Below are 22,257 nucleotides of genomic sequence, written 5' to 3'. Positions count from 1 at the left end.
GCACCAGGCTTGCCAGGCCCGGGGACACGTCGTGGACGAAAGCACGCGGCGGTGTTGCCAGCACCGGGCATGCGTAGACTGGGACCTGCACGAGTTGTATGCCATGTCGAAGAGGCCAGCAGAGAACGACTCGACGACGGTTGCGGTGCCAATCGGCGCGGGGCCAATGTCGCCCGCGGTTGTCAGAGTAGATGAAGCGGTCGGGGTAGATGACAGCGACGCTGGCGACGAGCTAGTGCTGGACGAAGACGAAGAGGGTGGACGGGAGGCGGCGGCGGCTACGGAGGTAGCGGCAGCGACGGCCAAAGAAGAGAGGCAGCGGCAGCCTGACGGCGGCGGCGGCTAGGAGTGCGGCGGCGGTGCTCGAAGTAGGCGAAGAACCCTGACAGCGTGACGAAGACCGGCGCGGATGGTGGCGTTCCCGTGCCAAGGGAGACGGCGTGGTGCATACCACGGGAGGTCGACGCGCGATGACGGCGGAGTGGACCGCGGGCCGCGGCGCTACGGCCCGATGGGGCGACGCAGCGGCGGCAGGCGCGTTGGGGCGACGGCAGGGACCGCCTGCTGCGATGCTGAGGCCCGAAGGGGTGACGCAACTGCGGTTCGCGAGTCGGTGCAACCGCGGAGACGGCCTCGGGGCAGCGGTGGGGACCGCATATCGCGGCACTATGACCCGAAGGGGCGATGCAGCGGCGACGCACGAGTCGATGCAGCCGCGAGGAGAACCATGTGGCGGCGGCGCTGCGGGGAGGAGGGCGGATGGCTCGGGGAGGAGGGCAGCGAGGGCGGCACGGGCTCGGGGGGGAGGGCTCGGGGACGACACCGAGATCGGGGGCGGCACGGGCTCGGGGCGGCGCGGGCTTGGGGACGACGGCGAGCTCGAGGGGCGCGTGAGCTCGGGGAGGAGGGCTCGGGGACGACGGCGAGCTCCGAGGCGGCGCAGGCTTGAGGGCGGCGCGGGCTCGAGGGCGGCAAGGGCTCGGGGGCGGCGCGGGCTCGAGAAGCGGGCGGCGGCGGCGACGAGGAGCGGGCGGTGACGGCGACGGCGACCTCGGGGCGGCGACGGCGAGCACGGGCAGCCTGGCGGCGTCGTCGGGGCGGGATCGAAGAACTGAACCAAAATTTTCACAAGGGTGGCTTATATAGATGGAGCATTGGTCACGGTTCGTGGCACAAACTGTGACCAATGCCCCCCTTTAGTCCCGGTTGGTGCCACCAACTGAGACCAAAGGCCTCTTTTCAGTAGCCCAAAGGGCGGGAAGCAGCGGCCTTTGGTCCCGGTTGGTGGCATCAACCGGGACTAAAGACGGGCATTAGTCACGGTTTGTGCCACGAACCGTGACCAATGCACCCTTTAGTCCCGGTTGGTGCCACCAACTGGGACCAAAGGCCTCTTTTCAGCAGCCCAAAGGGCGGGAAGCAACGGCCTTTGGTCCCGGTTGGTGGCATCAACCGGGACTAAAGACGGGCATTGGTCACGGTTTGTGCCACGAACCGTGACCAATGCACCCTTTAGTCCCGGTTGGTGCCACCAACCGGGCCAAAGGCCTTGTGCGGCTGCAGCGTTGAAAGTTTAGTCCCACCTCGCTAGTTGAGAGGGGTGCGCAGTGGTTTATAAGCCCCACTGCCGCACCCCTCTCGAGCTTCTCACCATTGCAGGCTTACGCGCCTAATTGTCACTGCTATGCCTGTGGGCCTACTGGGCCTCCTGCGGGCCTGAATCCTGGCCCTTGGATGGATTTCTAGTCGTATTTAGGCCGTGGGGGCCCAGTAGGTGGCATTTTTTTTTGTTTTTTTTGTTGCTTTATTTATTTTATTTTCTTTTGTTTTTTGCTTTATTTTTTAATTCTTTATGCTTTTAGTTTTAGAAAAATTATAAACTTTTTGTTAATGCCATTAGTTTTCAAATTTGAAAACACTTTTTTTTGTTTTGTTTGTTGCTTTATTTATTTTATTTTGTTTCTACTTACAACAAAATACTTATTGTTGCTATTTTTTCCAGTTTTTTGTTTTGTTTTCTGCATTATTTATTTTCTTTTGTTTTTTGCTTTATTTGTTTATTCTTTTTTCTTTTAGTTTTAGAAAAATTATAAACTTTCTGTTAGTGCCATTAGTTTTCAAATTTGAAAACACTTTTTTAGTTTTTTTTGTTTTTTTTGTTGCTTTATTTATTTTATTTTGTGATTAACTTTACTATAAAAATAGGTTTTTCCTGTTTTTTGATTTGTTTTTTGCATTATTTATTTTCTTTTTTTTGCTTTAATTTTTAATTCTGTTTGCTTTTAGGTTAGCAAAATTATAAACTTTCTGTTAGTGCCATTAGTTTTAGAAAAATAATAAACTTTCTGTCAGTGCCATTAGTTTTCAAATTTGAATAGTTAAAATTTGAATTCTTTGAAATTTGTGTGAATCACAAGTTTGTGATTAACTTACTAAAAAAATGAGAATAGATGCGCTTATAGAGAAAATTCAACCTAAATTCATAGTAAATTTCTATGAATTTCAGAGATATTCACTATGAATTTAGGTTAAACTTTTCTCTATTAGGGCATATATTTTCACTTTGAGAGGAGCTCAACAAGGCAGAGAGGGAAGGGCTTATAAACCGGTGTGAGCCCCCTTCGGTTGGCGAGGTGGGACTAAACTCTGCCCGCAACGAGGACCAACCCTTTAGTCCCGGTTTGTGGCACAAACCGGGACTAATGGTCATGGGCCAGGGGCGAGGAGCAAAATTATAAACTTTCTGTTAGTGCCATTAGTTTTAGAAAAATTATAAACTTTCTGTTAGTGCCATTAGTTTTAAAATTTGAATAGTTAAAATTTGAATTCTTTGAAAATTGTTTGAATCACAAGTTTGTGATTAACTTTACTTTTTCCACTTTTTTTTTGTTTTTTGCATTATTTATTTTGTTTTATTTTTTGCATTTTTTAATTCTTTTTGCTTTTAGGTCAGAAAAATTATAAACTTTCTGTTAGTGCCATCAGTTTTAGAAAAAATTATAAACTTTGTGTTAGTGCGATTAGTTTTCTAATTTGAATAGTTAAAATTTGAATAATGGTATTACAAGGGCCGAACCATAAGACATTAAAGCATTTCAAATGAACTCTGAAAAAGTTGAAAGTTGGCATGGTATCATAATTTCACCCACATAGCATGTGCATGTACAAAACGGACAATGGTAGCATGTTCGTGTGTTACAAAGTTGGCATGGTATCATCATAATAGTTGCGGGAGAAAGTCTTCACTTTTTCTTCACTTGTGTCATTTGCTTATTGCGCCGTAACCATGGATAATCTTTATCCTTTATCAGGATGCTTGGGTCAGCCTTAACATTGAAGGGAGGAATTTCATGAAACTTTTCATAATCATCAGACGTGTCTGTCTTGCCGTCCACTCCCAGGATGTCCCTTTTTCCTGAAATAACTATGTGGCGCTTTGGCTCATCGTATGATGTATTCGCTTCCTTATCTTTTCTTTTTCTCGGTTTGGTAGAGATGTCCTTCACATAGATAACCTGTGCCACATCATTGGCTAGGATGAACGGTTCGTCAGTGTACCCAAGATTTTTCAGATCCACTGTTGTCATTCCGTACTGTGGGTCTACCTGTACCCCGCCGCCTGACAGATTAACCCATTTGCACTTAAACAAAGGGACCTTAAAATCAGGTCCGTAGTCAAGTTCTCATATGTGCACTATGTAACCATAATATGTGTCCTTTCCGCTCTCGGTTGCTGCATCAAAGTGGACACCGCTGTTTTGGTTGGTGCTCTTTTGATCTTGGGCGATCGTGTAAAATGTATTCCCATTTATCTCGTATCCTTTGTAAGTCAATACAGTCAAAGATGGTCCCCTGGACAACAAGTACAACTCATCAAAAACAGTGTTGTCACCTTTAAGACGTGTTTCCAACCAACTGCTGAAAGTCCTGATGTGTTCACATGTAATCCAGTCGTCGCACTACTCCTTGTGTTTGGAGCGCAGACTATTCTTGTGTTCATCGACATACGGGGTCACCAAGGTAGAGTTTTGTAGAACTGTGTAGTGTGCTTGAGACCAAGAATATCCGACCCTGCATATTATTGAGTCTCTTCCAAGAGTGTCTTTTCCAGTCAGTCTCCCCTCATACCGCGATTTAGGGAGATCTATCTGTTGGGGAACGTTGCAGAAAACAAAAAATTTCCTACGGTTTCACCAAGATCCATCTATGAATTCATCTAGCAACGAGTGATTGGATTGCATCTACATACCTTTGTAGATCACGCGCGGAAGCGTTCAAAGAACGGGGATGAGGAAGTTGTACTCGACGTGATCCAAATCACCGGAGATCCTAGCGCCGAACGGACGGCACCTCCGCGTTCAACACACGTACGGTCAGCGTAACGTCTCCTTCTTCTTGAGCCAGCAAGGGGGAAGGAGAGGTTGAGGAAGATGGCTCCAGCAGCAGCACGACGGCGTGGTGGTGATGGAGCTACAGTACTCCGGCAGGGCTTCGCCAAGCTCTATGGAGGAGGAGGAGGTGTTGAAGAGGGAGAGGGAGGTACCAAAGGCAAAGGTAAGAGACCCTCCCTCCCCCCCACTATATATAGGGGGGCCTAGGGGGGGCGCCGGCCCTAGGAGATGCAATCTCCTAGGGTGAGCAGCGGCCAAGGGGTGGGGGGCTTGCCCCCCAAGCAAGGGGGCGCCCCCCTTTAGGGTTTCCCCCAACCCTAGGCGCATGGGCCCTAGGGGGAAGTGGCGCCCAGCCCACTTTGGGCTGAATCCCTTCCCACTTCAGCCCATGGGGCCCTCCAGGATAGGTGGCCCCACCCGGTGGACCCCCGGGACCCTTCCGGTGGTCCCGGTGACCCCGAAACTTGTCTCGATGGCCGAAATAGCATTTCCTATATATAATTCTTTACCTCCGGACCATTCCGAAACTCCTCGTGACGTCCGGGATCTCATCCGGGACTCCGAACAACATTCGGGTTACTGCATATACATATCCCTACAACCCTAGTGTCACCGAACCTTAAGTGTGTAGACCCTACGGGTTGAGGAGACACGTAGACATGACCGGGACGGTTCTCCGGCCAATAACCAACAGCGGGATCTGGATATCCATGTTGGCTCCCACATGCTCCACGATGATCTCATCGAATGAACCACGATGTCGAGGATTCAAGCAACCTCGTATTCAATTCCCTTTGCTAGTCGGTATGTTACTTGCTCGAGATTCGATCGTCGGTATCCCAATACCTCGTTCAATCTCGTTACCGGCAAGTCACTTTACTCGTACCGTAATGCATGATCCCGTGACCAGACAGTTGGTCACTTTGAGCTCATAATGATGATGCATTACCGAGTGGGCCCTGTGATACCTCTCCATCATACGGAGTGACAAATCCCAGTCTTGATCCGTGTCAACCCAACAGACACTTTCGGAGATACCCGTAGTATAACTTTATTGTCACCCAGTTACGTTGTGACGTTTGGTACACCCAAAGCACTCCTATGGTATCCGGGAGTTACACGATCTCATGGTCTAAGGAAAGGATACTTGACATTGGAAAAACTCTAGCAAACGAACTATACGATCTTATGCTATGTTTAGGATTGGGTCTTCTCCATCACATCATTCTCCTAATGATGTGATCTCGTTATCAATGACATCCAATGTCCATAGTCAGGAAACCATGACTATCTGTTGATCAACCAGCTAGTCAACTAGAGGCTTACTAGGGACATGTTGGTGTCTATTATTCACACATGTATTACGATTTCCGGATAACACAATTATAGCATGAATAAAGACAATTATCATGAACAAGGAAATATAATAATAATGCTTTTATTATTGCCTCTAGGGCATATTTCCAACACTATCTTCTTAAGGCCAGGAATGAAGTCAACACAAAACCTGATAACATCTTCTGTTTGATGGCCCATGGAGATGCTTCCTTCTGGCCTAGCGCGGTTACGGACATATTTCTTTAGGAATCCCATGAACCTCTCAAAGGGGAACATATTGTGTAGAAATACGGGCCCCGGGATGACAATCTCGTCGACTAGATGAATTAGGACGTGCGTCATGATATTGAAGAAGGATGGTGGGAACACCAGCTCGAAACTGACAAGACATTGCGCCACATCACTCCTTAGCCTTGGTACAATTTCTGGATCGATCACCTTCTGAGAGATTGCATTGAGGAATGCACATAGCTTCACAATGGCTAATCGGACGTTTTTCGGTAGAAGCCCCCTCAATGCAACCGGAAGCAGTTGCATCATAATCACGTGGCAGTCATGAGACTTTAGGTTCTAAAACCTTTTCTCTGGCATATTTATTATTCCCTTTATATTCGACAAGAAGCCAGTCGTGACCTTCATACTGAGCAGGCATTCAAAGAAGATTTCTTTCTCTTCTTTCGTAAGAGCATAGCTGGCAGGACCTTTATACTGCTTCGGAGGCATCCGTCTTTTTCGTGCAAACGTTGCAGGTCCTCCCGTGCCTCAGGTGTATCTTTTGTCTTCCCATACATGCCCAAGAAGCCTAGCAGGTTCACGCAAAGGTTCTTCGTCACGTGCATCACGTCGATTGAAGAGCGGACCTCTAGGTCTTTCCAGTAGGGTAGGTCCCAAAATATAGATTTCTTCTTCCACATGGGTGCGTGTCCCTCAGCGTCATTCGGAACAGCTAGTCCACCGGGACCCTTTCCAAAGATTACGTGTAAATTATTGACCATAGCAAGTACGTGATCACCGGTACGCATGGCGGGCTTCTTCCGGTGATCTGCCTCACCTTTGAAATGCTTGCCTTTCTTTCGACATTGATGGTTGGTCGGAAGAAATCGACGATGGCCCAGGTACACATTCTTCCTGCATTTGTCCAGGTGTATGCGTTCAGTGTCATCTAAACAGTGCGTGCATGCGTGGTATCCTTTATTTGTCTGTCCTGAAAGGTTACTGAGAGCGGGCCAATCGTTGATGGTCACGAACAGCAACGCCTTAAGGTTAAATTCCTCCTGTTTGTGCTCATCCCACGTACGTACACCGTTTCCATTCCACAGCTGTAAAAGTTCTTCAACTAATGGCCTTAGGTACACATCAATGTCGTTGCCGGGTTGCTTAGGGCCTTGGATGAGAACTGACATCATAATGAACTTCCGATTCATGCACATCCAAAGAGGAAGGTTATACATACATAGAGTCACGGGCCAGGTGCTGTGATTGCTGCTCTGCTCCCCGAAAGGATTAATGCCATCCGCGCTTAAAGCAAACTATACATTCCATGGGTCCTTTGCAAACTCATCCCAGTACTTTCTCTCGATTTTTCTCCACTGCGACCCATCAGCGGGTGCTCTCAACTTCCCATCTTTCTTTCGGTTCTCACTATGCCATCGCATCAACTTGGCATGCTCTTCGTTTCTGAACAGACGTTTCAACCATGGTATTATAGGAGCATACCACATCACCTTCGCAGGAACCCTCTTCCTGGGGGGCTCACCGTCAACATCACCAGGGTCATCTCTTCTGATCTTATACCGCAATGCACCGCATACCAGGCATGCGTTCAGATCCTTGTATGCACCGCGGTAGAGGATGCAGTCATTAGGGCATGCATGTATCTTCTCCACCTCTAATCCTAGAGGGCATACGACCTTCTTTGTTGCGTATGTACTGTCGGGCAATTCGTTATCCTTTGGAAGCTTCTTCTTCAATATTTTCAGTAGCTTCTCAAATCCTTTGTCAGCAACAGCATTCTCTTCCTTCCACTGCAGCAATTCCAGTACGGTACCGAGCTTTGTGTTGCCATCTTCGCAATTGGGGTACAACCCTTTTTTGTGATCCTCTAACATGCGATCGAACTTCAGCTTCTCCTTTTGACTTTCGCATTGCGTCCTTGCATCGACAATGACCCGGCGGAGATCATCATCATCGGGCACATCGTCTGGTTTCTCTTGATCTTCAGCAGCTTCACACGTTGCAGCATCATTGGGCACATCATCTGGTTCCTCTTGATCTTCACCAGCTCCCCCCGTTGCAGCATCACCGTATTCAGGGGGCACATAGTTGTCATCGTACTCTTCTTCTTCGCTGTCTTCCATCATAACCCCTATTTCTCCGTGCCTCGTCCAAACATTATAGTGTGGCATGAAATCCTTGTAAAGCAGATGGGAGTGAAAGATTTTCCGGTTAGAGTAAGAACTCGTATTCCCACATTCAGTGCATGGACAACACATAAAACCATTCTGCTTGTTTGCCTCAGCCGTATCGAGAAACTCATGCACGCCCTTAATGTACTCGCAGGTGTGTCTGTCACCGTACATCCATTGCCGGTTCATCTGCGTGCATTATATATAATTAAGTGTCCAAATTAATAGAAGTTCATCATCACATTAAAACCAAAGTGCATACATAGTTCTCATCTAACAACATATAGCTCTCCAGAGCATCTAATTAATTAAACCATGCATTGAAACTATGTAAAACATTTCAATGCGAAAAAATGCGATCATAATCACAACCAAGGTAACAATTGATCCAATGGCATAATGATACCAAGCCTCGGTATGAATGGCATATTTTCGAATCTTTCTAATCTTCAAGCGCATTGCATCCATCTTGATCTTGTGATCATCGATGACATCCGCAACATGCAACTCCAATATCATCTTCTCCTCCTTAATTTTTTTTATTTTTTCCTTCAACAAATTGTTTTCTTCTTCAACTAAATTTAACCTCTCGACAATAGGGTCGGTTGGCATTTCCGATTCACATACATCCTACATAAATAAAATCTATGTCACGTTGGTCGGCATAATTTTCATAAACAATAAATGAACCAATAGTTATAAACATAATATATATACCACATCTGAATCATAGACAGGACGAGGGCCGACGGGGGCGGATACCAAAACCATCGCACTATATAAGATGCAATAATAAAAGTAAGAAAATAATACAAGTATCTATGTAAACATACAAGTAAGAATATTTTTCCTTTCAGAAAGAAGATAAGAACAAGAAGCTCACCACGGTGGTGCCGGCGATGAGCTCGGCGCGGGTGATCGACGGCGGTGAAGATGGGGACGGGGCGCTACGAACCGCTAAACCTAGAAAAATATTGTGGAAAATGGAGCTTGGAGGTCGAGCTTGGAGAGGAGAAAGCTTAAGTAGTGTGGCTCGGGCATTCCATCGAACACCTTGTATGCATAGGAGGTGAGCTAGAGCACCACCAAGCCCTCTCCCCCTCGGCCAGAAAAAAAACAGAGCAGTGTGCTCTGCTCTTACGCGAGGGGGTATATATAGGCACTTCATTGGTCCCGGTTGATGGCATGAACCGGGACTAAAGGGGAGCCTTTGGTCCCGGTTCAAGCCACTAACCGGGACCAATGGTGGTGGGCCAGGAGCGAGGCCCATTGGTCCCGGTTCATGCCACCAACCGGGACCAAAAGGTCCAGATGAACCGGGACCAATGGCCCACGTGGCCCGGTCGGCCCCCTGGGCTCACGAACCGGGACCAGTGCCCTCATTGGTCCCGGTTCTGGACTGAACCGGGACTATGGGCTGACCCGGCCTGGACCAAAGCCCTGTTTTCTACTAGTATCCACCTGCAACTTGTAGTCCCTTCTTTTCTTGAGCACAGTCAACACTCGAGCAAAATTAAGTTCCTTGTTACTCTAGTTTGTGCTCCCAACATCCAGAGCATCAGTCCAACGCCATCACACACTGATCACCGACCTGCGTGAAAGTGAACAACTCACATATTGGGTGTCACACATAAGAGTTACCTGAACTCAACATCACCGCTCCTTTCTTGACCGCCTTTCTGAGATTTGAAGGAATTTCACCATTGCTTGTAGTCATCCCGAGTCAAATTCGCAGTTGTCTCACCACATGTATGACCACCAGAGCCCTGACCCGTCTCCATGCCCAGTGCATACCGCACGCCTCGCCGCTATTACCGCGTCGAGCCTCCGCTGTCCCGGTCGAGTCTCAAGGGTCGCGAAACCACACCGCTCAACCCCCACTGCAGAGTACCACTGATCATCACCGACCGATGACGAGTTTCACGCTTCCATCAGACCACTGGGCTCCAGTCTGAATTATGTGTCCCTCGCTTTTCTCGCTGAATAGGCTTCCACTCTCTGAGCTCTTACGCCGTAGCCTCTCAATCAGCACCAAGTGAAGTCCTCCAGACTCCAGCTCCACCTTCAACATGACTTCATGGTAGATGATCAATCCACCCACGCGCCACATCAACTTCAAGCTCTGTGTATACACCATCTTAAATCAACCCCGCGCCATAGTCTTGTCGAAGCCGCACAAGCCTCGGGTATGTGCACCACGTGTTTCCACGCCCAGAAGTCGGTCACCATCAGCATCACGCTCCTATGTCGTCGTCGATGATCTGGCACCACCGTCTTCTGTACCAACCGACTTGCGTCGATCTGTCAGACCCAGCCGAACTTCCCCGACTGCAACCATCTGTAACTCCTCACAGTCCTCAACGCCTTCAAGCATCCCTATTGTGCCAACAAAATTTTCACCTTTGTCTGCCGTAACCCAAAGTTTTCAGTTCCGTCGAACGTCTCCACCTTAAACCTGGTACCCGCTGGCTCCATGGTTCTTTGTACAACCAACCTGTGAAAAAATACCGAGCACTCTTTCGGTGATCCCTAAGTACACCAAGTATACTAGTTGCAAATCCAACGGGATAGCAGGATAGCTTTTGGTCTTCACATGGAGTAGCTCCGTTGCACAACTTCAGATGCTAGCTTTGCTTGCCCAAGCCCTTGCCTTCTAACGATGGATGATTTTCTTTTGGAGTGTGCCTTGTTGTTTGCACGTCCGCGTCACGGCCACGAGGAGAACGCCTCTCCCCCAGGGACTCGGTCCCTTTTTATTTCCAAACAAATCTCCTTGCCTGGTGCACGGCTCCTGGACACACACATGCAAGCGTCCGGATCAACAGCACTTGTCCACGGCCTTTAGCACACGCAGCCCCTTGCCTGGGCCACGCCCCTACGGGCCGCGCACGCCCGCACACTTGGATCTCCTGCCTCATGTATTCCATGCTGGACCGTGCATCTTACGCCACCGCCGCTAGGATCGATTCCGTCGATTTCGTCGGCTTCGAGACGCCAAGAACACCTGCAGCTACACGATTCCTTCGCCGCCGCTTGCATGCAATCTGACCGCTGTACGCTCGCCCGATCGATCCTCTTGATCCATCGCCGCACGTAAGCTTGCTGCACATACACGTACCTCCTATTGATATGCTTTTTCCCATCTCGCTGAGAACCATGCCACAACCGGCTGCATCTCAGACTCGATACTTCCTCTAGATCAACAATCCACAACCTCCAAACAACCTAGCTCATGATACCACTCGTTAGAATAAATCCGAGGCATACCGTTGATCATCCGAGGACCAAGCAATCATATGAGCACGACACCGAGATTTGTTAATGAGGCTCACCGATATGGCTACATCCCCGGGGCTTGACTACGGGCGCTCCTCCCCGTGACACCGTCACAATACCGCACACCGGCCACCCGGGCGCCGGCACATGCCGCCGGCTCCCCCTTGCGCGCCTGTGATATTATGTTGGCATAGGTTACATCGTGTGTCTACCCCCACTATATATGAGAGACCTAGGATACAAGTGTCCTACTAGGACATGACTGCACATCCTATGTAAACACAGTACAACTCATAGTTCAATTGTAACCTATCTTGTACACAATATTCGACACAACTCTAACAATAGTGAACCTATATTATTGACATCTTTTTGTGTGATTCCAAAATGTGCATCCTTTAGATCCAAAGTTCTAAGCATCCTCAAGGCAGGTGAACAAAGTGAAGGTGATGGCTCCACCGGTCTTTCACCAAACACAGTTATTGACCAAACATGGCTCCAACCTATGCCTGTATTTTGGCACTTGCTAACATGGTATGCTACATGGCGAAAGTTTTCCTCCACGACACTGGTTACATCATCTCCCACTGAGTATACAAAATTTTCATCTCTGGCTATTGAGACCATGACATCACACATGATAGCATCGACTCAACAGCTCTTAATGTTCCCTTCTATATCCACTTTTGAGGATTGAATCATGCTACGGTTGATAAGCTTGGTAAAATAACTTATTCCAACTTCATATATGTGCATACTATCATTGGCTCTAACAAATCCCTCGGCTATCCATCTCTCTACTAGACGCCGCCTCCTTATTTCAGAATCCTCAGGAAAGATGCTTAAGTAGAGAAAACATGATTTGAGATGAGATGGTAGGTAGTTGTAACTCAGAGTAACTATCCTCCTCATTGCTTCAAGGGTAGGGTTGCTCTCGAGCTCCGAGGGAATCGGCTTATAAATACTTTCCCACTCCGTTAGTTTTTTGGTGACAAGCATGCCTCCAATATTGAGTAAAGCTAGCGGTAGACGACCACACTTCCTTACTATTTTGGTAACCACGGTCCTCACTTCCTTATCATTTTTCATGTTTTCTTGTGTTTTCCTACTCTTTCTTGGCAGCAAATTTGTGGCATCCTCTGTTTGCAGGTGCTTAAGGTGGTAGATCAGCGATTTGGAAGTGCACTGCCCAGGCAGGGCAAGATCTCGTGTTGTAACTATTATTCGGCTGCCTTTGTTGTTTCTACTAGGAAAAGAAATATCTTTGATCCACTTGCACGCATCTATGGTCCACAAGTCATCAAGAAAAACGAAGTACATCTTATTTGCTAACTCCTTTGTGAGATACTCGGAGAGGTGTTCTACTTGCACTGCCTTCCCTTCAAGATCTTTCAAGCATTTGCTCAGCGAGTCGATACCCAAAAGTTGCCTAATCATGTCCTTGAGCATCTCTAGATTGGAAAATGACTGTGAGACGGTAACTCATGTGCAACAAGAAAATTTATTCACAGTGTCTTCCTTGTAGCTTGGAAAATGACTGTGAGTTGTCTTGCCTAAACCACCCATGCCAACAACACATATCACCTTGCAAAGGCCATCTCTGGAGTTGACATCCACAATATTTATCAACTCTTGTTTAGCGTTAGCAAAGCCCACAAGCTCTGCCTCATCAATGTTGCTAGCTGAGTAGCTACGAATATCTTCCGTGTAGGAATTCATCTCGTCGACACTGTTAGAGGCACCGGTGGTGATCAAGTTATAGCGTGTGTTCCAGTTGCTCACTTCTTCAACCCTTGCTTTGAGATAATGGAGTTGGCTGGCAATGCGATGGCGGTCTTTTAGCTTAAGTAGTCGTTGAGACCGGCTCTGGCTTCCCACATGCACCATGAATTCAGCAAGGCAATCCTCAATACCATAGGCAAGGTCCCTTACTTGCTTCGCCCACACCTGCAATACCATACTTTTTTTCTTTGTTGCTTCAATGGACAGAAGGAATGCATGCATGGTCTCTAGCTCGTCTTTGATGAACCTTCAAAGCACATTTTATTATAGCTAATTCTTGGTGTCATTCTATGGATCGTGGAATGCAAGAGTGCATAGGGAAGTTTGTGAAATCTATAAACATAAGTAATTTATTTCACACGAAGGCAAAAGGATTGACAAATATATCCATCAGGAGGGAAGAACGAGAGCACATTAGAAACAAAGATTCATAAGATTTTATTTTTGAAACAGAGGAAACGAGCCCCTTTCATTAATTAAGGAGAAGCTATTACCGAGTTACCACCCCGACGAGCCCATCATAAAGCGAGAAATACAAAGCAATCACTCTCACGGCATAATTTACCCAGATTCATATATTTCTTATTGGTGAGTTGCATTTGATTGATCATATCTTAGTCTAACAAACAAGAGTGGATGAACTGGGAATGAGATCATGCATCTCATGGAAAACGAATTCCATCCTAAAATTCGTGTCTATCTTATGACAAGTATTTGATCAAAATTACACTATCGTTATGTAATTCGTGTGATACAAGAATAAGTACACGCAAGTACATTATCTATAATACCTAAATAGTTCATCCTCACTATTATATTTCTCTTGACATGCAGCCTATCCACATCAGCAACACTGCCACATTGTCATTTAGTTAGAGGCTTACATGGGGGACCCAGCACACTAGAAAACAGCCACGTTGGCTTCGGTTACTGCCAGTACGACCGGCGAGAGAGGCTGCCCATGGACGTCTTTGGCGATTCCCATCGCGTCCTTCACAAACGCAACGCCTCACCAGTTTTCCAAGGCAGCGGATTCCCCTTCCCCTTCATCTTCTCCAATCTCCATCAAATCCCACTACACAATTACTCTGTCGATTCAGTTTGCTCTTGACGATCTGGTATTTCACTCCGGACCGCATTCGATTGGGCAAGCGATGGCGAGGGCGTCCCCCCTTGCGACGAGATCGGCTGACGTCCCCACCCGGCGTCCGGCTTCCCCAGCATAGGGGCCCCCGCCCTAGAATAAGAGCGCCTCACGGCGGATGCCACTGCGCCGACATCGACCCGGTGAGAAGGCTCCCCGTGGAGCGGTCATCCCTGCTCAATAACGAGGCCACAGAATCAGGGACGGCGTGCTCCTTCCTGCAGGTGCTGCCAGGTATGTGGAGGATACTATGTACACGAGTCCTATGTGTACCTCGAGGTGGGTGGACGGCTATAGGTATTGTGGTGAAGCGACGAGCCGCTTCTCATCTGTTTTCCGGCGATCGCTGGAGTTGGTTGCGCGGCAAGGTCAGAGGAGAATGCGGCGGTGCCCCGCTGTCAACTAGAAAACATCCAGCTTTGCTCTGGTGCTTCTTGCGGCCCGACAAATATTCTGATGGTGCTGTCATGTTGACGTTTTTTCCCTGCTCCGACATGCACACTGGCGATGGCAGAGTAGGCGTGGTGTGGCCAAGCTTGGTTGAGCCAGATCTTCCTAGGGACCTGGTTATGAGCTCGATGCATATTTTGCAGGGTGCTTTTGTGTGGATGGCTTGGCCCGATTGTTCTCTGAGCCCGATTGTTCTTCGTACATTTGCCGTATGTACTGTATGTGCATGCCTGGGGACAATTCAAGTATGTTATATTACTTTTGAGGACGTGGGCATAGCCCAGTGGTTGGGGGCGCATGATTGTAAACCTAACGACCAGAGTTCGATCCACGTCGGGGACGAATTTCTGGAATTCTCATGAGGGATGCTTCTTCTATATCAATAAAACCGTGGGTGCTAGTGCCCATGGAGTTTCATTTTTTTTTATGTTATATTACTGTACGCTCATGGTGATGTGGTAATGAAATTGTGCAGTACTGTTCTGAAAGAAAAATATCTATGTTGTTGTTGAGGATGGTGATGCCTCCCTTTACCGGTTTGGTTGCAGCCCGCTGCCTCCCCTGCTTCTCTTAGCTGAACTGTGGGTGATTAACGCTCACATATAAGATGTAGTGTCCTCTATTAATTCCTTATGGAGAAGACAGTTATAGTGACGACCTAACCAAATCGATGCCACTGCACTACCGATCCTATCAGCATATACAAGCATCTTGTGAGCAGGGACATGAAGCCGTCGGAGTTCTCGCTTTGGTCGACGGCGGAGTGCGGGTGCCATGGATTAATTCCAGGTAATTCTGCAACTAACCTTGAATATATCTGACCAGTATTGTGTGCGCCGCCGATCGCCAGGTCACCATACGCTGTTGTTACCAGCTAGATCATCGTCACTGATTGCGTCCGCATCTGCATGCCTCCAGCTCGCCAGTATGTGCAGCCATTGCAACTCGGCTTAGGCATCCTCTCTTGGTCAGTAGTATTTGCTAGATTACTACTGTTAAATGTGAACTCACAAGTGCTCTTTATTCAATATGTTTCTCATATAAGAAAGTGATCTCACATGTAGTTTATTTTAGTATGCTTATGTGAGATGTGAACTCACAAATTCAATTACACATGAACAATATATTTGTGTGGAGCAAAAGATTCCTATCCTCTACGATTTTCTTGGATGATTTGTTAATTAAGATACCCCTATTTGCTTCAATCCATTATGTCTTGAGCAAGCAAATAGGTCGGACACTATGTGCCACTTTACTTAATTAAGGTGCCAGCCACTGCAGCCCATATATTGTTATTGTAGAAATCAGCCGAGCGTGAAGCAACAATGTTGATGTTTATCCATGCATGCCTGATTATTCATTCATTCCTGGTGTTTGCTTTGTTGTATGTCACAGAATAAAACCTAATACATTTTTTTGGCATATTGTATTGTTTCTTGATTGTGTTAGCCTCAAACTTTTTGCCTTGCTGTTATGTAACTTCACTCTTAGTTTGTTAGCCAATTAGGCGTCAATTACTCTGGAAATTCAGCTTCAATTGGTTGGGATCAGATGGAAGGTAAGATATATTTGCTCTTCAATGATTAGCTTAATCCACTTACTGCATGTAGAAAATTTCAAACATGGATTATCTTATGTTGTGTTTTAGGATGTAAACTATACTGGAGTTATACAGTCGTCAATCTGTAGCTTACCAAGGTCGGTAATGGAAGGAGCTTGGGGTGTTTCTAATCACAACAAGGTGAATTTTACTTTTTTTGAAACGCAAAGGTGAACTTTATTACATGCAGGTTGTTTCTTTTCATCTTTTTTTAGCACAGACCAGGTTTTTTATGGGTCAATCTGGAATTCGTCTTTGCATGCTAGATATTTTCTTACCTTCTTTTACATTCCTTTAGGTAACACACACATTAATATTAGATGGAGTGGTGATAACAAATGGGAGAACCACAAAGTGAAGCAAGACTAAGAGGACTAGCATGTTTGTGTATCATTTTTCCTATTATCCTTTGAATTAGATCGTCTTCCTGCTTTATTCATTTAATAGCTTCAATCCATTATATCTTGGGCAAGCAATGTGTTCTGACATGGTTGTTGCCTTTCAAAGCATCTTCATTTTGGAATCACCATTCTTACTATGTTTATATACATTAACATTTGACCATCGCACATAATTCACATTACCTATTGTGTCCACTGACTATTGCAATATTTTCATCTTATAATCATATATCTACTTGTAAACAAAGTTATTCGACTTATTGACTAAAAGTACCGCAGCAACGCGCGGGGTATCATCTAGTTTAGATAAAAGGCATACGCTCAACTTTATAAATAAAGCCACCAGGCAGAGTCACAGAGTAAATAAAGCCACCAGGCAGAGTCACAGAGTAAATAAAGCCACCAGGCAGAGTCACAGAGCAAGCACCAATACCAACAAAGTATCGCAGCAACAGCGAACAAAGTACGAATACATGGCTACCTAGCCAATCACGGCACGTAGGCCAGCATCGAAACCAAAAGGGAGGGGAGACTAAGCCATCATTCAGGAACGCCGTAGAAGGGAGGAAGCCGTAGACCGCATCTTGAATAACATATCATCAAAAGCCTCGAGGTCTGCCTCCTTAGTCAATAATCTCCACTGCTGCAAGAAGACACTAGATTTAAATAAGCAGCTCACAGGCTTAGCTGGAAAGATATGCTCAATAGTAAACTTGTTTCTAGTCATCCACAGCGACCAACAAATCGCCGCAAGACCAACCCAGGACACCCTTTTTGCCAGCCCAGATAAAACAGTGGTGCAGCACCGCAGGTCCTCGAAGGAAGAGGGATTCCAATTAATGTGAAGCCAATGTCGAATACAACTCCAAAGAAACTTGGCCAAAGAGCAGTGAAAGAAAATATGCTCGGTGTTTTCAATGGCCTCACATAAAACACATCTATCAGAGCCCGGGCCGTTCCTTTTCCGGATTTGATCAGCCGCGGGAAGCTTCCCACGAAAAGATTGCCACATAAAGATTTTGATCTTAGGAGGAATACGAGCCTTCCAAATACACTTTAATGTCGACGTATGTGAGCCGGATATAAGCTTAGCATAAGCAGATTTGACCGAAAACCGACCAGAAGAGGAGTGAGGCCAGACAACCGTATCTTCTTCATCCGAGAGCATAGGGAAGCAAGCAGTAAGATGTTGCCAGTCTTCCAACTCTGCAGGAGAAAACCGACCAGAAGAGGAGTGAGGCTAGGTCCCAATTATTAACCGAGAGCTCAAAGATAGAGATCTCTCGATCAGAGCAGTAAGAAAATAAAGCCGAAAATGCCACTGCGAGAGTGGAATCCCCAACCCACCAATCTAACCAGAAGCGAGTGGACTTACCTGTTGGAAATATGCCCTAGAGGCAATAATAAAAGGATTATTATTATATTTCCTTGTTCATGATAATTGTCTTTTATTCATGCTATAATTGTGTTATCCGGAATTCGTAATACATGTGTGAATACATAGACACCAATATGTCCCTAGTAAGCCTCTAGTTGACTAGCTCGTTGATCAACAGATAGTCATGGCTTCCTGACTATGGACATTGGATGTCATTGATAACAAGATCACATCATTAGGAGAATGATGTGATGGACAAGACCCAATCCTAAGCATAGCACAAGATCGTATAGTTTATTTGCTAGAGCTTTTCCAATGTCAAGTATCTTTTCCTTAGACCATGAGATCGTGTAACTCCCGGATACCGTAGGAGTGCTTTGGGTGTACCAAACATCACAACGTAACTGGGTGACTATAAAGGTATACTACGGGTATCTCCGAAAGTGTCTGTTGGGTTGACACGGATCGGGACTGGGATTTGTCACTCCGTATGACGGAGAGGTATCTCTGGGCCCACTCAGTAATGCATCATCATAATGAGCTCAAAGTGACCAAGTGTCTGGTCACAGGATCATGCATTACGGTACGAGTAAAGTGACTTGCAGGTAATGAGATTGAACGAGGTATTGGGATACCGACGATCGAATCTCGAGCAAGTAACGTACCGATTGACAAAGGGAATTGTATACGGGGTAGCTTGAATCCTCGACATCGTGGTTCATCCGATGAGATCATCGAGGAGCATGTGGGAGTCAACATGGGTATCCAGATCGCGCTGTTGGTTATTGGCCGGAGAGCCGTCTCGGTCATGTCTATGTGTCTCCCGAACCCGTAGGGTCTACACACTTAAGGTTCGGTGACGCTATGGTTGTAGAGATATGAGTATGCAGTAACCCAAAAGTTGTTCGGAGTCCCGGATGAGATCCCGGACGTCACGAGGAGTTCCGGAATGGTCCGGAGGTGAAGAATTATATATAGGAAGTGCAGTTTCGGCCATCGGGAGAGTTTCAGGGGTCACCGGTATTGTACCGGGGCCACCGGAAGGGTCCCGGGGGTCCACCGGGTGGGGCCACCTATCCCGGAGGGCCCCATGGGCTGAAGTGGGCGGAGAACCAGCCCCTAGTGGTCTGGTGCGCCCCCCCTTGGGCCCCCATGTGCCTAGGGTTGGGAACCCTAGGGGTGGGGCGCCACCCTTGCCTTGGGGGGCAAGGCATCCCCTTGGCCGCCGCCCCCCTAGGAGATTGGATCTCCTAGGGCCGGCACCCCCCCTAGGCACCCTATATATAGTAGGGGGGAGGGAGGGCTGTGCACCCATGCACCTGGCGCCTCCCTCTCCCACTCCAACACCTCCTCCTCCTCCGTAGAGCTTGGCGAAGCCCTGCCGGAGTACTGCCTCTCCACCACCACCACGCCGTCGTGTTGCTGCTGGAGCCATCTTCCTCAACCTCGCCCTCCCCCTTGCTGGATCAAGGCGCGGGAGACGTCATCCGTTCCGTACGTGTGTTGAACGCGGAGGTGCCGTCCGTTCGGCGCTAGGATCTCCGGTGATTTGGATCACGACGAGTACAACTCCCTCAACCCCATTCTCTTGAACGCTTCCGCTCGCGATCTACAAAGGTATGTAGATGCACTCCGATCACTCGTTGCTAGATGAACTCATAGATAGATCTTGGTGAAACCGTAGAAAACATTTTATTTTCCGCAACGTTCCCCAACAGTGGCATGATGAGCTAGGTCTATGCGTAGTTCTCTTTGCACGAGTAGAACACAATTTGTTGTGGGCGTAGATGTTGTCAACCTTCTTGCCACTACTAGTCTTATTTTGCTTCAGTGGTATTGTGGGATGAAGTGGCCCGGACCGATCTTACACGTACGCTTACGTGAGACAGGTTCCACCGACTGACATGCACTAGTTGCATAAGGTGGCTAGTGGGTGTCTGTCTCTCCCACTTTAGTTGGAGCGGATTCGACGAAAAGGGTCCTTATGAAGGGTAAATAGAAGTTGACAAATCACGTTGTGGCTTTAACGTAGGTAAGAAAACGTTCTTGCTAGAACCCTATTGCAGCCACGTAAAACTTGCAACAACAATTAGAGGATGTCTAACTTGTTTTTGCAGCAAGTGTTTTGTGATGTGATATGGACAAAGTTGTGATGAATGATGAATGATATATATGTGATGTATGAGATCATGTTCTTGTAATAGGAATCACGACTTGCATGTCGATGAGTATGACAACCAGCAAGAGCCATAGGAGTTGTCTTTATTTTTTGTATGACCTGCGTGTCATTGAGAAATGCCATGTAAATTACTTTACTTTATTGCTAAACGTGTTAGCCATAGTGGTAGAAGTAATAGTTGGCGAGCAACTTCATGGAGACACGATGATGGAGATCATGATGATGGAGATCATGGTGTCATGCCGGTGACAAGATGATCATGGAGCCCCAAGATGGAGATCAAAGGAGCTATATGATATTGGCCATATCATGTCACTATTATTTGATTGCATGTGATGTTTATCATGTTTTTGCATCTTGTTTACTTAGAACGACGGTAGTAAATAAGATGATCCCTCATAATAATTTCAAGAAAGTGTTCGCCCTAACTGTGCGTCATTGCGACACTTCGTTGTTTTGAAGCACACGTGATGATCGGGTGTGATAGATTCCAACGTTCACATACAATGGGTGTAAGATAGATTTACACATGCAAACACTTAGGTTAACTTGACGAGCCTAGCATGTACAGACATAGCCTCGGAACACAAGAGACCAAAAGGTCGAACATGAGTCGTATGAAAGATACGATCAACATGGAGATGTTCACCGATGATGACTAGTCAGTCTCACGTGATGTTCGGACACGGCCTAGTCGAGTCGGATCATGTTTCACTTAGATGACTAGAGGGATGTCTAATCTGATTGGGAGTTCATTAAATAATCTGATTAGATGAACTTAATTATCATGAACTTAGTCTAAAAATCTTTGCATAAATGTCTTGTAGATCAAATGGCCAACGCTCATGTCAACATGAACTTCAACGCGTTCCTAGAGAAAACCAAGCTAAAAGATGATGGCAGCAACTATTCGGACTGGGTCCGGAACCTGAGGATTATCCTCATAGCTGCCAAGAAAGATTATGTCCTAGAAGCACCGCTAGGTGATGCACCCGTCCCAGAGAACCAAGACGTTATGAACGCTTGGCAGTCACGTGCTGATGATTACTCCCTCGTTCAGTGCGGCATGCTTTACAGCTTAGAACCAGGGCTCCAAAAGCGGTTTGAGAAACACGGAGCATATGAGATGTTTGAAGAGCTGGAAATGGTTTTCCAAGCTCATGCCCGGGTCAAGAGATATGAAGTCTCCGACAAGTTCTTCAGCTGTAAGATGGAGGAAAATAGTTCTATCAATGAGCACATACTCAAAATGTCTGGGTTGCATAACCGCTTGACTCAGCTGGAAGTTAAACTCCCGGAAGAGGCGGTCATTGACAGAATCCTTCAGTCGCTCCCACCTAGCTACAAGAGCTTTGTGATGAACTACAATATGCAGGGGATGGAAAAGACCATTTCTGAAGTATTTGCAATGCTGAAATCAGTAGAGGTAGAAATCAAAAAGGAACATCAAGTGTTGATGGTTAATAAAACCACCAAGTTCAAGAAAGGCAAGGGTAAGAAGAACTTCAAGAAGGACAGCAAGGATGTTGCCGCACCCGGTAAGCCAGTTGCCGGGAAGAAGTCAAAGAATGGACCCAAGCCTGAGACTGAATGCTTTTATTGCAAAGGGAAGGGTCACTGGAAGCGAAACTGCCCCAAATACTTAGCGGACAAGAAGACCGGCAACACTAAAGGTATATGTGATATACAGGTAATTGATGTGTACCTTACCAGTGCTCGTAGTAGCTCCTGGGTATTTGATACCAGTGCCGTTGCTCATATTTGTAACTCAAAGCAGGAGCTGCGGAATAAGCGGAGACTGGCGAAGGACGAGGTGACGATGTGCGTCGGGAATGGTTCCAAGGTCGATGTGATCGCCGTCGGCACGCTACCTCTACATTTACCTACGGGATTAGTTTTAAACCTCAATAATT

The 22,257-nt window shown here is 46.9% G+C and overlaps 1 long non-coding RNA gene and 1 pseudogene across 1 annotated transcript; one reads left to right on the top strand and one right to left on the bottom strand.

Moving 5' to 3' along the window:
• Nucleotides 1-22,257, bottom strand: part of LOC123152837 (putative disease resistance RPP13-like protein 3) — a 49,608-nt pseudogene that overhangs the window by 8,883 nt on the left and 18,468 nt on the right.
• LOC123152278 (uncharacterized) lies at nt 16,291-16,950 on the top strand. The gene is made up of 3 exons (XR_006476089.1): nt 16,291-16,344; nt 16,435-16,527; nt 16,685-16,950. It is a non-coding gene; the product is annotated as an uncharacterized lncRNA (long non-coding RNA).

Source organism: Triticum aestivum, chromosome 7A (genome assembly GCF_018294505.1).
Source record: "Triticum aestivum cultivar Chinese Spring chromosome 7A, IWGSC CS RefSeq v2.1, whole genome shotgun sequence".
Lineage (NCBI taxonomy): Eukaryota > Viridiplantae > Streptophyta > Magnoliopsida > Poales > Poaceae > Triticum > Triticum aestivum.
Note: the sequence above shows the minus strand (reverse complement) of the source record. Positions and strands in the feature narration are given on the sequence as shown.